This window comes from Anguilla anguilla, chromosome 7, assembly GCF_013347855.1.
Source record: "Anguilla anguilla isolate fAngAng1 chromosome 7, fAngAng1.pri, whole genome shotgun sequence".
In the NCBI taxonomy this organism is placed as follows: domain Eukaryota; kingdom Metazoa; phylum Chordata; class Actinopteri; order Anguilliformes; family Anguillidae; genus Anguilla; species Anguilla anguilla.
Window position 1 is genome coordinate 28,752,195 of NC_049207.1, and position 15,865 is coordinate 28,768,059.

Here is a 15,865-nt window from a genome sequence, read left to right on the forward strand (position 1 = left end):
TTATACGATCATCACAATATTCAGTACATATGTTGGGTGAAGGCGTATGACCATGAGGACACAGCCATTTTAAAATCGCTCCATAGGGGGCGCGATGCTGCCAATGCTTGGACCCCTCCCAACGCCGCTTGCGGCTTTAATTATTATTATTTTTCTCCGCTAAAAGTATCTGAGGCTCAGCACCCATAAGTCCTGGAGCAACCAAATTTGGCAGGTGGGTTCCTATGGCCCCCCACTACTCAGGCACTAAAAAGCACGCAAGTCAGCCAGATGGTGGCGCTATAACAAAGGGTAACGCGTAAAAGCCCATAACGCCCACACCTTAAGTTAGATGAACACAAAACTTCATTGACCTATGCATCTGAACGTGCTCTACAACTTTGCCATTGGCCCCACCTATGTGCGCCATATTGTTTGCCCGCCATTTAGACTTTTTAGTTGGGGCGTGGCAGTTTTCTCCGCAAAAATGTCTGAGGCTCAGCAACCATAGGTTGTAGACCAACCAAATTTGGTAGGTGGGTTCCTATGGCACCCCACTACCCAGGCACTAAAAAGCACCTATGTCGGCCAGATGGTGGCGCTATAACAAAGAATCATAGTTTAAAAGGTCATAACTCCCACACCGTAAGTCAGATCAACACAAAACTTCATCGACTGATGCATCTGAATGTGCTCTACAACTTTCCTATTGGGAGCACCTATGTCCGCCATATGGTTTGCACACCATTTGGACTTTTTCATTAGGTGGGGTGCGGAAAAACTGGAGCTCCAAATCCAAACGATTACGACATCGAGTAAACTTCTTTACGGCAAGCGACAACCATGGCGACGCTAGTTTTTCTCAGTGAAAGCACGGTCTGACACTGCCACCTAGCGTGCATGCTAGGATAGGCTACCCAAAGTTTTTCAGTAAAACCTTTCTGAGAGGATGAATAATTACTTTTCTTTGGCATGGATCCATTTGAAGACAGTATCGGGTGAGTTCGTTAAGTCTTTAAATCTGTCATTATGGTGAGAAAAAGCTAAACCATTATATTGGTAGTTTTTGAGTTTCTGTGCAAATGCGCGAAAACACGCTGGTATAATAAAACAATGACGGTAATACATACATAGTCCACTTCGTTACGTTGCTACCACAACATAACAGACTATCTTGTGTCTACAGCTGCAGTTTCTCGCTGCAATTTCTAACATTGAATATTCACAAAAGACGCAATTTATACTGTACTCTGCCAATGTCTGCATAAATAATACGCTACGGTAAAGCTTTGAGAGGATGAATCATTACTTTTCTTTGACATGGATCCATTTGAAGACAATAACAGGTGAGTTCGTTTACTCTTTAAATCCGTCATTATGCTGAGAAACAGCTAAACCATTTTATTTATGGGTTCTGAGTTTCTGTGCAAACGCGCGAAAACACGCTGGTATAATGAAATAATAACGGTAGCCTAATACATATATAGTCCGCTTCGTTCCGTTGCTACCATCACATAACGACCTAGAGCTGCAGTTTCTCGCTGCAATTACTAATATTGAATATATACAAAAGACGCAATGTATGCTGTAGTCTGCCAATGTCTAGATAAATAATACGGTCCGTTTGAAGACAATATCGGGTGAGTTCGTTTAGTCTTTAAATCCGTCATTATGCTGAGAGAAATCGTATTCTCAATTTAATCTCTAAATTGACAGTAAGCTTAGGGTTGTAACTATGTAGTTGTTTCGTAGGTGACTTAACTCGTCTTAACTATTGCTTGTATTTGTGCATGGACTGCGTTGTTGCTGTTCTTGTCTGTGTTAGTGTTAATCAGTGTAACCTACAGGGTTTAAATTGAACAATGCGGTTGTTCCCTGCACTTAGAACGGTAGGCTACTGCCCTCTAGGGTTTTCGACACACTTGTTCCTGGTTATGGTTATACATTTTGTTGTACATCGCTCTGGATAAGAGCGTCTGCCAAATGCCTGTAATGTAATGCAATATTCCGTAGCAACAAGATGAACCCGACATTAGCCCTAAAATATGCCAATACAGCAGTGAAAACGCTGCTAACTGAATGACGCAATAAGCGAGACTAACTTTTTTTAAAAAATTACCACGTCATTCTACAGTCAATATCTGGGACTAAACTTTGAATAATTATACAATCTTACCACCGGTTTCACGCGTAGAGATGTCCCTTTTGCGACTGAGTGGTCATATATTGTCGTGGACAATCCGTTTGTGATTCCTGTTGCTTAAGGCGTTGTCGCCGTTTTTCGTACGATTTGGCTTCATTGACAGTTCATTTATTCAGTAGGTGAGAGTATAAGCTTTCTAACGATGTATAACATGTATGATTTTTCATTTGGAATAGCGTTTTATAGTTCAGCGCAACGGAATATTTTCTTATCGCATTCACTTGCGCATTGTGGCGTAGCATAAAAGACGATTCACCTAACTAAACGTTGTCAACGATTTTCATAATTTCTTGTAGAGTACTATTATTACTGAGGACTTAAGGGCTTAGCTAAGCCATTTCTTTGCTGATAGACCTATCTGACATCGTTTTCTGACGCAAAACAGAAGCGGATAGGACTTTGTAATTGATTTTCTGTCTCTATACTAGGCTACTAAACACAGATAAAATGTCATGTTGCTATGTAAGTATTACTGCTCAAAATATTTCGGTTATATACGTTCTTTTCGTTATATACGTTCTTTTTGAAATTGGGTGTCTTTAAATAGGTTAGTGGTATTATATAATGTAGATTTTTCACACTGCAATGTAAGCGTTAGTGTAATAGTTTTTGTGACCCATGGAACAGTGATGACGAGAGTGTTGGAACGTTGCTGAAATGTGGTGGACGGTTGAAAATTATTTTAGTCCCATCTCCATCCGTCATTAGGCTACGCTGGGAATTAGCTAAACCATTTTTATTGATAGTAATTGAGTTTCTCTGCAAACGCGCGAAAACACGCTGGTATAATAAAACAATGACGGTAAATATAGCCTATATATATAGTCCGCCTCATTCCGTTGTTACCATAATATAACAAACTTTCTTGTGTCTACAGCTGCAGTTTCTCGCTGCAATTACTATTGAATATAAACAAAAGTCGCAAATGCTGTAGTCTGCCAATGTCTAAATAAATAATAAGGTATTCTTCGCGCAGCACGCATGCTAGCAGGAATGTCCAGTTGATTTTTCGTTTCGTTTTTTTTATGTCGTATTTATTAGGCTATATGAAATATGTATTATTATCCTATCTGTCTCTGAGGCGCTCTGAAATGTGCATTCTCTGCTAAGTTGAGCAATGGATTGGTATATGTGTCTGACGTACTGTTGCACAGTACACCGACACTTCAGCACTTTTTCGGTACTTAAAAAAAAAAAAAAAAAAAAAGAAACGGTTTGGTATTAGAATTTTCCGACGTTCGGTAGTTTTGCGTCAAATGTAAAAGCCAGGGACATGTGTCTCCCGCATTACCGATTGAGAGGATGAAAAGTTATGATTTGTCAGAATCTTCGCTAGATGGCAGTAGCAACTAAGGTTGGCAAGTGAGGTGACCTGCGCTTGTGTATTTTTTCGTGGTTGATACAGCGCAAGCTTAGACTCAGTTCACTTCAGTAGCAATAGCTGTTCTAATTTGTAAATATTTTATTATAGGAAGATGCTGTATTGTTATTGAAATGTGCTGTTTTTAGATATATTTTAAAGTGAAAGACCTGTTTACAGATAATTTACTTTACAATTGTTTAATTTTTGAAATATATTTAATATAGTTTTCTATGGTTTAGTGCTGTAACACTATAGTCCTATGCTTATTGATATGTTGAACAGGCTTCAACTTAAAGGTTGTTAATAAACCGGGTTTTTAATAAACCGTGAATTCGAAAATGAGGTCATCCCTTGTGGACATTATGTTTCTGATCTATTAAGGTAATTTCAGTGTCGTTAGGTACCGAGTATTGAATCAGTATCGTTTCAGTATCAATTATCGTGATAGTACACCTGGTATCGGTATCAAAGTCAAAATTTTGGTATCGTGACAACACTAGTGTGACGCCTTTTTTAGTTGCGGCGCAGAAACACTGCAGCTGTGCATACACGCCGGACCATCTAAGTGTTACGACATAGTAAAGGCCTTTACGCGAAGCGGCCAGGGCACATCCATGGCGACATAACTAAGTCATCCGACAGCGTCTCTTAGCACAAAATTGGCCATAAGTCATCAATATTTCATACGATCATCATGATATTCAGTAGATATGTTGGATGAAGGCATATGATCATGAGGACAAAGCCATTTTAAAATCGCTCCATAGGGGGCGCGATGCTGCCAATGCTTGGACCCCTTCCAACGCCGCTTGCGGCTTTAATTCTTATTATTTTTCTCCGCTAAAAGTGTCTGAGGCTCAGCACCCATAAGTCCTGGAGCAACCAAATTTGGCAGGTGGGTTCCTATGGCCCCCCACTACTCAGGCACTAAAAAGCACGTAAGTCAGCCAGATGGTGGCGCTATAACAAAGGGTAACGCGTAAAAGCCCATAACGCCCACACCATAAGTTAGATGACCACAAAACTTCATCGACCTATGCATCTGAACGTGCTCTACAACTTTGCCATTGGCCCCACCTATGTCCGCCATATTGTTTGCCTGCCATTTAGACTTTTTAGTTGGGGCGTGGCAGTTTTCTCCGCAAAAATGTCTGAGGCTCAGCAACCATACGTTGTAGACCAACCAAATTTGGTAGGTGGGTTCCTATGGCACCCCACTACCCAGGCACTAAAAATCACCTATGTCGGCCAGATGGTGGCGCTGTAACAAAGGATCATAGTTTAAAAGGTCATAACTCCCACACCGTAAGTCAGATCAACACAAAACTTCATCGACTGATGCATCTGAATGTGCTCTACAACTTTCCTATTGGGAGCACCTATGTCCGCCATATGGTTTGCACACCATTTGGACTTTTTCATTAGGTGGGGTGCGGAAAAGCTGGAGCTCCAAATCCAAACGATTACGACATCGAGTAAACTTCTTTACGGCAAGCGACAACCATGGCGACGCTAGTTTTTATCAGTGAAAGCACGGTCTGACACTGCCACCTAGCGTGCATGCTAGGATAGGCGACCAAAAGTTTTTCAGTAAAAGCTTTCTGAGAGGATGAAAAATTACTTTTCTTTGGCATGGATCCATTTGAAGACAGTATCGGGTGAGTTCGTTTAGTCTTTGAATCTGTCGTTATGCTGAGAAATAGTTAAACCATTTTATTGATAGGTTCTGAGTTTCTGTGCACACGCGCGAAAACACGCTGGTATAATAAAACAATGACGGTAATACATACATAGTCCGCTTCGTTCCGTTGCTACCATAACATAACAGACTATCTTATGTCTACAGCTGCAGTTCTCGCTGCAATTTCAAACATTGAATATTCACAAAAGACGCAATTTATGCTGTACTTTGCCAATGTCTAAATAAATAATACGCTACGGTAAAGCTTTGAGAGGATGAATCATTACTTTTCTTTGGCATGGATCCATTTGAAGACAATATCGGATGAGTTCGTTCAGTCTTTAAATCTGTCATTATGGTGAGAAACAGCTAAACCATTGTATTGATAGGTTCTGAGTTTCTGTGCAAACGCGCGAAAACACGCTGGTATAATGAAGTAATAACGGTAGCCTAATACATATATAGTCCGCTTCGTTCCGTTGCTACCATCACATAACGACCTAGAGCTGCAGTTTCTCGCTGCAATTACTAATATTGAATATAAACAAAAGACGCAATGTATGCTGTAGTCTGCCAATGTCTAGATAAATAATACGGTCCGTTTGAAGACAATATCGGGTCAGTTCGTTTAGTCTTTAAATCCGTCATTATGCTGAGAGAAATCGTATTCTCAATTTAATCTCTAAATTGACAGTAAGCTTAGGGTTGTAACTATGTAGTTGTTTCGTAGGTGACTTAACTCGTCTTAACTATTGCTTGTATTTGTGCATGGACTGCGTTGTTGCTGTTCTTGTCTGTGTTAGTGTTAATCAGTGTAACCTACAGGGTTTAAATTGAACAATGCGGTTGTTCCCTGCATTTAGAACGGTAGGCTACTGCCCTCTAGGGTTTTCGACACACTTGTTCCTGGTTATGGTTATACATTTTGTTGTACATCGCTCTGGATAAGAGCGTCTGCCAAATGCCTGTAATGTAATGCAATATTCCGTAGCAACAAGATGAACCCGACATTAGCCCTAAAATATGCCAATACAGCAGTGAAAACGCTGCTAACTGAATGACGCAATAAGCGAGACTAACTTTTTTTTTTAAATTACCACGTCATTCTACAGTCAATATCTGGGACTAAACTTTGAATAATTATACAATCTTACCACCGGTTTCACGCGTAGAGATGTCCCTTTTGCGACTGAGTGGTCATATATTGTCGTGGACAATCCGTTTGTGATTCCTGTTGCTTAAGGCGTTGTCGCCGTTTTTCGTACGATTTGGCTTCATTGACAGTTCATTTATTCAGTAGGTGAGAGTATAAGCTTTCTAACGATGTATAACATGTATGATTTTTCATTTGGAATAGCGTTTTATAGTTCAGCGCAACGGAATATTTTCTTATCGCATTCACTTGCGCATTGTGGCGTAGCATAAAAGACGATTCACCTAACTAAACGTTGTCAACGATTTTCATAATTTCTTGTAGAGTACTATTATTACTGAGGACTTAAGGGCTTAGCTAAGCCATTTCTTCGCTGATAGACCTATCTGACATCGTTTTCTGACGCAAAACAGAAGCGGATAGGACTTTGTAATTGATTTTCTGTCTCTATACTAGGCTACTAAACACAGATAAAATGTCATGTTGCTATGTAAGTATTACTGCTCAAAATATTTCGGTTATATACGTTCTTTTCGTTATATACGTTCTTTTTGAAATTGGGTGTCTTTAAATAGGTTAGTGGTATTATATAATGTAGATTTTTCACACTGCAATGTAAGCGTTAGTGTAATAGTTTTTGTGACCCATGGAACAGTGATGACGAGAGTGTTGGAACGTTGCTAAAATGTGGTGGACGGTTGAAAATTATTTTAGTCCCATCTCCATCCGTCATTAGGCTACGCTGGGAATTAGCTAAACCATTTTTATTGATAGTAATTGAGTTTCTCTGCAAACGCGCGAAAACACGCTGGTATAATAAAACAATGACGGTAAATATAGCCTATATATATAGTCCGCCTCATTCCGTTGTTACCATAATATAACAAACTTTCCTGTGTCTACAGCTGCAGTTTCTCGCTGCAATTACTATTGAATATAAACAAAAGTCGCAAATGCTGTAGTCTGCCAATGGCTAAATAAATAATAAGGTATTCTTCGCGCAGCACGCATGCTAGCAGGAATGTCCAGTTGATTTTTCGTTTCGTTTTTTTTATGTCGTATTTATTAGGCTATATGAAATATGTATTATTATCCTATCTGTCTCTGAGGCGCTCTGAAATGTGCATTCTCTGCTAAGTTGAGCAATGGATTGGTATATGTGTCTGACGTACTGTTGCACAGTACACCGACACTTCAGCACTTTTTCGGTACTTAAAAAAAAAAAAAAAAAAGAAACGGTTCCGTATTAGAATTTTCCGACGTTCGGTAGTTTTGCGTCAAATGTAAAAGCCAGGGACATGTGTCTCCCGCATTACCGATTGAGAGGATGAAAAGTTATGATTTGTCAGAATCTTCGCTAGATGGCAGTAGCAACTAAGGTTGGCAAGTGAGGTGACCTGCGCTTGTGTATTTTTTCGTGGTTGATACAGCGCAAGCTTAGACTCAGTTCACTTCAGTAGCAATAGCTGTTCTAATTTGTAAATATTTTATTATAGGAAGATGCTGTATTGTTATTGAAATGTGCTGTTTTTAGATATATTTTAAAGTGAAAGACCTGTTTACAGATAATTTACTTTACAATTGTTTAATTTTTGAAATATATTTAATATAGTTTTCTATGGTTTAGTGCTGTAACACTATAGTCCTATGCTTATTGATATGTTGAACAGGCTTCAACTTAAAGGTTGTTAATAAACCGGGTTTTTAATAAACCGTGAATTCGAAAATGAGGTCATCCCTTGTGGACATTATGTTTCTGATCTATTAAGGTAATTTCAGTGTCGTTAGGTACCGAGTATTGAATCAGTATCGTTTCAGTATCAATTATCGTGATAGTACACCTGGTATCGGTATCAAAGTCAAAATTTTGGTATCGTGACAACACTAGTGTGACGCCTTTTTTAGTTGCGGCGCAGAAACACTGCAGCTGTGCATACACGCCGGACCATCTAAGTGTTACGACATAGTAAAGGCCTTTACGCGAAGCGGCCAGGGCACATCCATGGCGACATAACTAAGTCATCCGACAGCGTCTCTTAGCACAAAATTGGCCATAAGTCATCAATATTTCATACGATCATCATGATATTCAGTAGATATGTTGGATGAAGGCATATGATCATGAGGACAAAGCCATTTTAAAATCGCTCCATAGGGGGCGCGATGCTGCCAATGCTTGGACCCCTTCCAACGCCGCTTGCGGCTTTAATTCTTATTATTTTTCTCCGCTAAAAGTGTCTGAGGCTCAGCACCCATAAGTCCTGGAGCAACCAAATTTGGCAGGTGGGTTCCTATGGCCCCCCACTACTCAGGCACTAAAAAGCACGTAAGTCAGCCAGATGGTGGCGCTATAACAAAGGGTAACGCGTAAAAGCCCATAACGCCCACACCATAAGTTAGATGACCACAAAACTTCATCGACCTATGCATCTGAACGTGCTCTACAACTTTGCCATTGGCCCCACCTATGTCCGCCATATTGTTTGCCTGCCATTTAGACTTTTTAGTTGGGGCGTGGCAGTTTTCTCCGCAAAAATGTCTGAGGCTCAGCAACCATACGTTGTAGACCAACCAAATTTGGTAGGTGGGTTCCTATGGCACCCCACTACCCAGGCACTAAAAATCACCTATGTCGGCCAGATGGTGGCGCTGTAACAAAGGATCATAGTTTAAAAGGTCATAACTCCCACACCGTAAGTCAGATCAACACAAAACTTCATCGACTGATGCATCTGAATGTGCTCTACAACTTTCCTATTGGGAGCACCTATGTCCGCCATATGGTTTGCACACCATTTGGACTTTTTCATTAGGTGGGGTGCGGAAAAGCTGGAGCTCCAAATCCAAACGATTACGACATCGAGTAAACTTCTTTACGGCAAGCGACAACCATGGCGACGCTAGTTTTTATCAGTGAAAGCACGGTCTGACACTGCCACCTAGCGTGCATGCTAGGATAGGCGACCAAAAGTTTTTCAGTAAAAGCTTTCTGAGAGGATGAAAAATTACTTTTCTTTGGCATGGATCCATTTGAAGACAGTATCGGGTGAGTTCGTTTAGTCTTTGAATCTGTCGTTATGCTGAGAAATAGTTAAACCATTTTATTGATAGGTTCTGAGTTTCTGTGCACACGCGCGAAAACACGCTGGTATAATAAAACAATGACGGTAATACATACATAGTCCGCTTCGTTCCGTTGCTACCATAACATAACAGACTATCTTATGTCTACAGCTGCAGTTCTCGCTGCAATTTCAAACATTGAATATTCACAAAAGACGCAATTTATGCTGTACTTTGCCAATGTCTAAATAAATAATACGCTACGGTAAAGCTTTGAGAGGATGAATCATTACTTTTCTTTGGCATGGATCCATTTGAAGACAATATCGGATGAGTTCGTTCAGTCTTTAAATCTGTCATTATGGTGAGAAACAGCTAAACCATTGTATTGATAGGTTCTGAGTTTCTGTGCAAACGCGCGAAAACACGCTGGTATAATGAAGTAATAACGGTAGCCTAATACATATATAGTCCGCTTCGTTCCGTTGCTACCATCACATAACGACCTAGAGCTGCAGTTTCTCGCTGCAATTACTAATATTGAATATAAACAAAAGACGCAATGTATGCTGTAGTCTGCCAATGTCTAGATAAATAATACGGTCCGTTTGAAGACAATATCGGGTCAGTTCGTTTAGTCTTTAAATCCGTCATTATGCTGAGAGAAATCGTATTCTCAATTTAATCTCTAAATTGACAGTAAGCTTAGGGTTGTAACTATGTAGTTGTTTCGTAGGTGACTTAACTCGTCTTAACTATTGCTTGTATTTGTGCATGGACTGCGTTGTTGCTGTTCTTGTCTGTGTTAGTGTTAATCAGTGTAACCTACAGGGTTTAAATTGAACAATGCGGTTGTTCCCTGCATTTAGAACGGTAGGCTACTGCCCTCTAGGGTTTTCGACACACTTGTTCCTGGTTATGGTTATACATTTTGTTGTACATCGCTCTGGATAAGAGCGTCTGCCAAATGCCTGTAATGTAATGCAATATTCCGTAGCAACAAGATGAACCCGACATTAGCCCTAAAATATGCCAATACAGCAGTGAAAACGCTGCTAACTGAATGACGCAATAAGCGAGACTAACTTTTTTTTTTAAATTACCACGTCATTCTACAGTCAATATCTGGGACTAAACTTTGAATAATTATACAATCTTACCACCGGTTTCACGCGTAGAGATGTCCCTTTTGCGACTGAGTGGTCATATATTGTCGTGGACAATCCGTTTGTGATTCCTGTTGCTTAAGGCGTTGTCGCCGTTTTTCGTACGATTTGGCTTCATTGACAGTTCATTTATTCAGTAGGTGAGAGTATAAGCTTTCTAACGATGTATAACATGTATGATTTTTCATTTGGAATAGCGTTTTATAGTTCAGCGCAACGGAATATTTTCTTATCGCATTCACTTGCGCATTGTGGCGTAGCATAAAAGACGATTCACCTAACTAAACGTTGTCAACGATTTTCATAATTTCTTGTAGAGTACTATTATTACTGAGGACTTAAGGGCTTAGCTAAGCCATTTCTTCGCTGATAGACCTATCTGACATCGTTTTCTGACGCAAAACAGAAGCGGATAGGACTTTGTAATTGATTTTCTGTCTCTATACTAGGCTACTAAACACAGATAAAATGTCATGTTGCTATGTAAGTATTACTGCTCAAAATATTTCGGTTATATACGTTCTTTTCGTTATATACGTTCTTTTTGAAATTGGGTGTCTTTAAATAGGTTAGTGGTATTATATAATGTAGATTTTTCACACTGCAATGTAAGCGTTAGTGTAATAGTTTTTGTGACCCATGGAACAGTGATGACGAGAGTGTTGGAACGTTGCTAAAATGTGGTGGACGGTTGAAAATTATTTTAGTCCCATCTCCATCCGTCATTAGGCTACGCTGGGAATTAGCTAAACCATTTTTATTGATAGTAATTGAGTTTCTCTGCAAACGCGCGAAAACACGCTGGTATAATAAAACAATGACGGTAAATATAGCCTATATATATAGTCCGCCTCATTCCGTTGTTACCATAATATAACAAACTTTCCTGTGTCTACAGCTGCAGTTTCTCGCTGCAATTACTATTGAATATAAACAAAAGTCGCAAATGCTGTAGTCTGCCAATGGCTAAATAAATAATAAGGTATTCTTCGCGCAGCACGCATGCTAGCAGGAATGTCCAGTTGATTTTTCGTTTCGTTTTTTTTATGTCGTATTTATTAGGCTATATGAAATATGTATTATTATCCTATCTGTCTCTGAGGCGCTCTGAAATGTGCATTCTCTGCTAAGTTGAGCAATGGATTGGTATATGTGTCTGACGTACTGTTGCACAGTACACCGACACTTCAGCACTTTTTCGGTACTTAAAAAAAAAAAAAAAAAAAGAAACGGTTCCGTATTAGAATTTTCCGACGTTCGGTAGTTTTGCGTCAAATGTAAAAGCCAGGGACATGTGTCTCCCGCATTACCGATTGAGAGGATGAAAAGTTATGATTTGTCAGAATCTTCGCTAGATGGCAGTAGCAACTAAAGCCGCGTTTCCACCGCAGGAACTATACCCCGGAACTAGGAACCTTTTGAGGAACTCAGTGCGTTTCCACCGCAGGAACTAGGGTCTAAATTTAGTTCTGGGGGCTTTGTTTTACCCCCCAAAACGTTCCTGCTCGGGGGGTAGTACTTTCCGAAAGTACAGGAACCTTTTGGGTGGAGCTTGCAGCGCTGAACATTTCTGATTGGTCAAGTACTCGTAGCATTTGTGTTGTATTTATTTTCCGCCATTACCCGCCATGTTTGAAAATATGCAGCGGCAAACCAATTTATTTTCATAATAACTTCAAATCAAACTTGTATGTTATGCGGCGCAGTAGCCTACTTTTGGTTATAGCCTGTCCACGTCTTGGAATTATAACGTGTGCTCTTCTGTTCTTTTCTTGCTTTAGTATTCGTTTTATAAAATGCTAAGCATTCGTGCTGGGACAGCATATTACGTAGGCTACCAAAACATTCAAACGGATTAATTCGGTTGCTGAATATTTTCTTCCGGATTTTCTTTGTTAGCTCGTTGTAATTGACTCAAAACGTTTGATACAGTTATGTGAGGTATGCGGTAGTTCTGCATAATTAACATTGGTGATACAGTACAAGCAAACTGGAAATCACCTTCCGCACTTTTTATCCGGGTAAAATAACAGGTTAATTCTAGTAATCTTCGCTTTAGCTTTTTCAGACTGCCGTAATTTTACTCAATTTTACTGCCATTTTTCAATTCCACGAAAAGACCAGGAAGACTATGGACTCATTTATGGTGCATGGTTCTCATCTGGAGGGCACACTTCGCTGCTCGGCTAGCAGTAACTTCGAAGGAAAGCAAACGGTGGCTGTACCACTACTAATTTTTACATTTTCACGCAAGTCCGAGTTTTCGTTCTATTCTTGTCATTTTGCGATTAGCCTATATGGAATTGACGACGAGAAAGTAATAAAACAGCAAATTGTTTACAACGTGTGCATGTTTTCTGCTGTTAATGAATGTGTTTGAGAGGATATATGAAAATCAATAAATACAAAAGTAACCATATATAGTCATTGTTGGTAACCCGTTGTATATAAGTGGAATAAACCCCTCCGGGCTGTCCCGGTTATTAGAAAATAATGTAGGCTACTTCGGTGGTAGTATGGGGTTACAGAAGAAATCATGACAGATGGACCGACGACAACGTCAGTGGGCTAATTTGCCTAATCTTCGCGGTACTTTAGACCCCGGTGGAAACGCAGACAACCATTGGCTGAAGGAACCTTTTAGTTCCTGGTAAAGTAGTTCCTGGGACTGAAAGTTCCGGGTAATTTTGGTGGAAACGCGGCTTAAGGTTGGCAAGTGAGGTGACCTGCGCTTGTGGATTTTTTCGTGGTTGATACAGCGCAAGCTTAGACTCAGTTCACTTCAGTAGCAATAGCTGTTCTAATTTGTAAATATTTTATTATAGGAAGATGCTGTATTGTTATTGAAATGTGCTGTTTTTAGATATATTTTAAAGTGAAAGACCTGTTTACAGATAATTTACTTTACAATTGTTTAATTTTTGAAATATATTTTATATAGTTTTCTATGGTTTAGTGCTGTAACACTATAGTCCTATGCTTATTGATATGTTGAACAGGCTTCAACTTAAAGGTTGTTAATAAACCGGGTTTTTAATAAACCGTGAATTCGAAAATGAGGTCATCCCTTGTGGACATTATGTTTCTGATCTATTAAGGTAATTTCAGTGTCGTTAGGTACCGAGTATTGAATCAGTATCGTTTCAGTATCAATTATCGTGATACTACACCTGGTATCGGTATCAAAGTCAAAATTTTGGTATCGTGACAACACTAGTGTGACGCCTTTTTTAGTTGCGGCGCAGAAACACTGCAGCTGTGCATACACGCCGGACCATCTAAGTGTTACGACATAGTAAAGGCCTTTACGGGAAGCGGCCAGGGCACATCCGTGGCGACGTAACTAAGTCATCCAACAGCGTCTCTTAGCACAAAATTGGCCATAAGTCATCAATATTTAATACGATCATCATGATATTCAGTAGATATGTTGGGTGAAGGCATATGATCATGAGGACAGAGCCATTTTAAAATCGTTCCATAGGGGGCGCGATGCTGCCAATGCTTGGACCCCTCCCAACGCCGCTTGCGGCTTTAATTAACTCTTGTAACTCTTGTATTTTCCAAGAAATTCTGAAAAATAGTTGACAACGTTTCGTTAGCAGCGTCTTTGTTTTACTGCTACCACAGAGTGAATGCGTAATTGAATGCGATGATAAGAACATTTCCGGTTACCTGACCTATAAAACGCAATTCCAAAAGCAGAATTAGACATGTTATACATCATTAGAAAGCTTATACTCTCACCTACTAAATAAGTAAATTGTTAATCAAGCCAGACTGTACTGAAAAGGGCGACAACGCCGTAAACAACACATGTGGTATTACGCATAGCTATTTTGGAAGATACCCAGTCATCACACATGCGCATATATTTCACAAAGGGATTGTCCAAGACAATGTATGACCACTCATTCTCAAAAGGGACATCTCTACGCGTAAAACCAATGGTAAGGTTGTATATTTATTCAATATTTTGTCCCAGATATTGACTGTAGAATGACATAGTATCATTTTTTAAAACTTTCTCGTTTATTTCGTTATTCAGTGAGCAGCTTTTTCACTGCTGTATTGGCATATCTTCGGGCTATTGTCGGGTTTATCTTGTTGCTATGACGGAATACGATTTTTTATTGGTGGAAGAAAATTTTTGTATGAATGCCAGTATAGACAGTATTGTCCATTATGTCATGGGTGGGGGGTGTAGTTGTAGATGAGACTGCAGGGAGGGGGGCATGTTAAATGAACATCCAGAGCGACAATGGTGGTGCTGCGAAACTCCATATTCGCCATAGTTGTTCAATCTCTAAACTAACAAATTTCAAATCATATTTTTCGCCCAGATGGCCAGTCAATTTGAGTAACGTCATTGTGTATTCTACGTAATGATGCAGTTTTACGTCATTACGTAATGACGTCATCACGCAATGACATCACAATGTCATTTAACAACAAATCGACCTCCCTGTAGCAACTTCCCCCAAAAATTAGTTGGCAACACTGTGTGCACATTACATAGACAATCACAACAAGTCACAGTAAGTCAGTCCGTGTCGCCCTCCCTATTATTATTTATTTCACACTTAGGTGCTAGTTGACTGATATTATACTTTTTGAGCAGCAATTCTTGGCCTACTGCTTGGGTACTCTAAATTTGCAATGTCACAGACTGGCACTTTAGAATCAGTTGTATTTAAATTCAGTATGAGTTGTTAGGATTATCAATGTGAAAGAATATATACTGCTCAATAAATAATTATCACCCCACCACCTCTTTTGACATCTAGCTTGAGAGTGAGTCAGAGGCAGGGGCAGAATGCAGGGGCAGTGGAGAGAGTTCCATTGCTGAGGTGAGTGATGAAAGGGATGTGACAGTTTAGAATAGTTTGTGATGCAAACTATCTTCTCAGAATTTTATGGAAATCAATGGGGATATTGAATAGGAAACATTTCAGTCATGGTGCACCATATGACCGATATAGTCAGGAGAACATAATTTATTTCAAAATTTGATAACTCAGTGTCATACCATTCCTAGGTGAACCATCCTATGCTGTGCTCACTTTCAAACTGTAAATCCACAATGCCCCCTCAAATCCATTGCCATTCATTTGAAAAGCATAGACCACCCAAAAATCTAAATTTTCCAGTGATTATCTTACCTATATATTACTCCAATGATGAAATGAATCCATATGTCGCGGAAACCCTTTTATAGTTTTCAGTGAGTTCTCAAAATTGGTCCAGTAGGCCCAAA

The 15,865-nt window shown here is 39.6% G+C and overlaps 1 protein-coding gene across 6 annotated transcripts in view; it reads left to right on the plus strand.

Moving 5' to 3' along the window:
- rad9a (RAD9 checkpoint clamp component A) overlaps positions 1-15,865 on the plus strand; it is an 87,197-nt gene that overhangs the window by 55,595 nt on the left and 15,737 nt on the right. The window contains exon 2 of one of the 6 annotated variants that reach the window (XM_035427602.1): positions 15,396-15,458. The exons of the other annotated variants lie outside the window; for them this stretch is intronic. The gene's annotated coding sequence lies outside the window, so the exon portion shown is untranslated. The remainder of the gene's footprint in view (positions 1-15,395; positions 15,459-15,865) is intronic. 6 annotated transcript variants of the gene reach the window in all.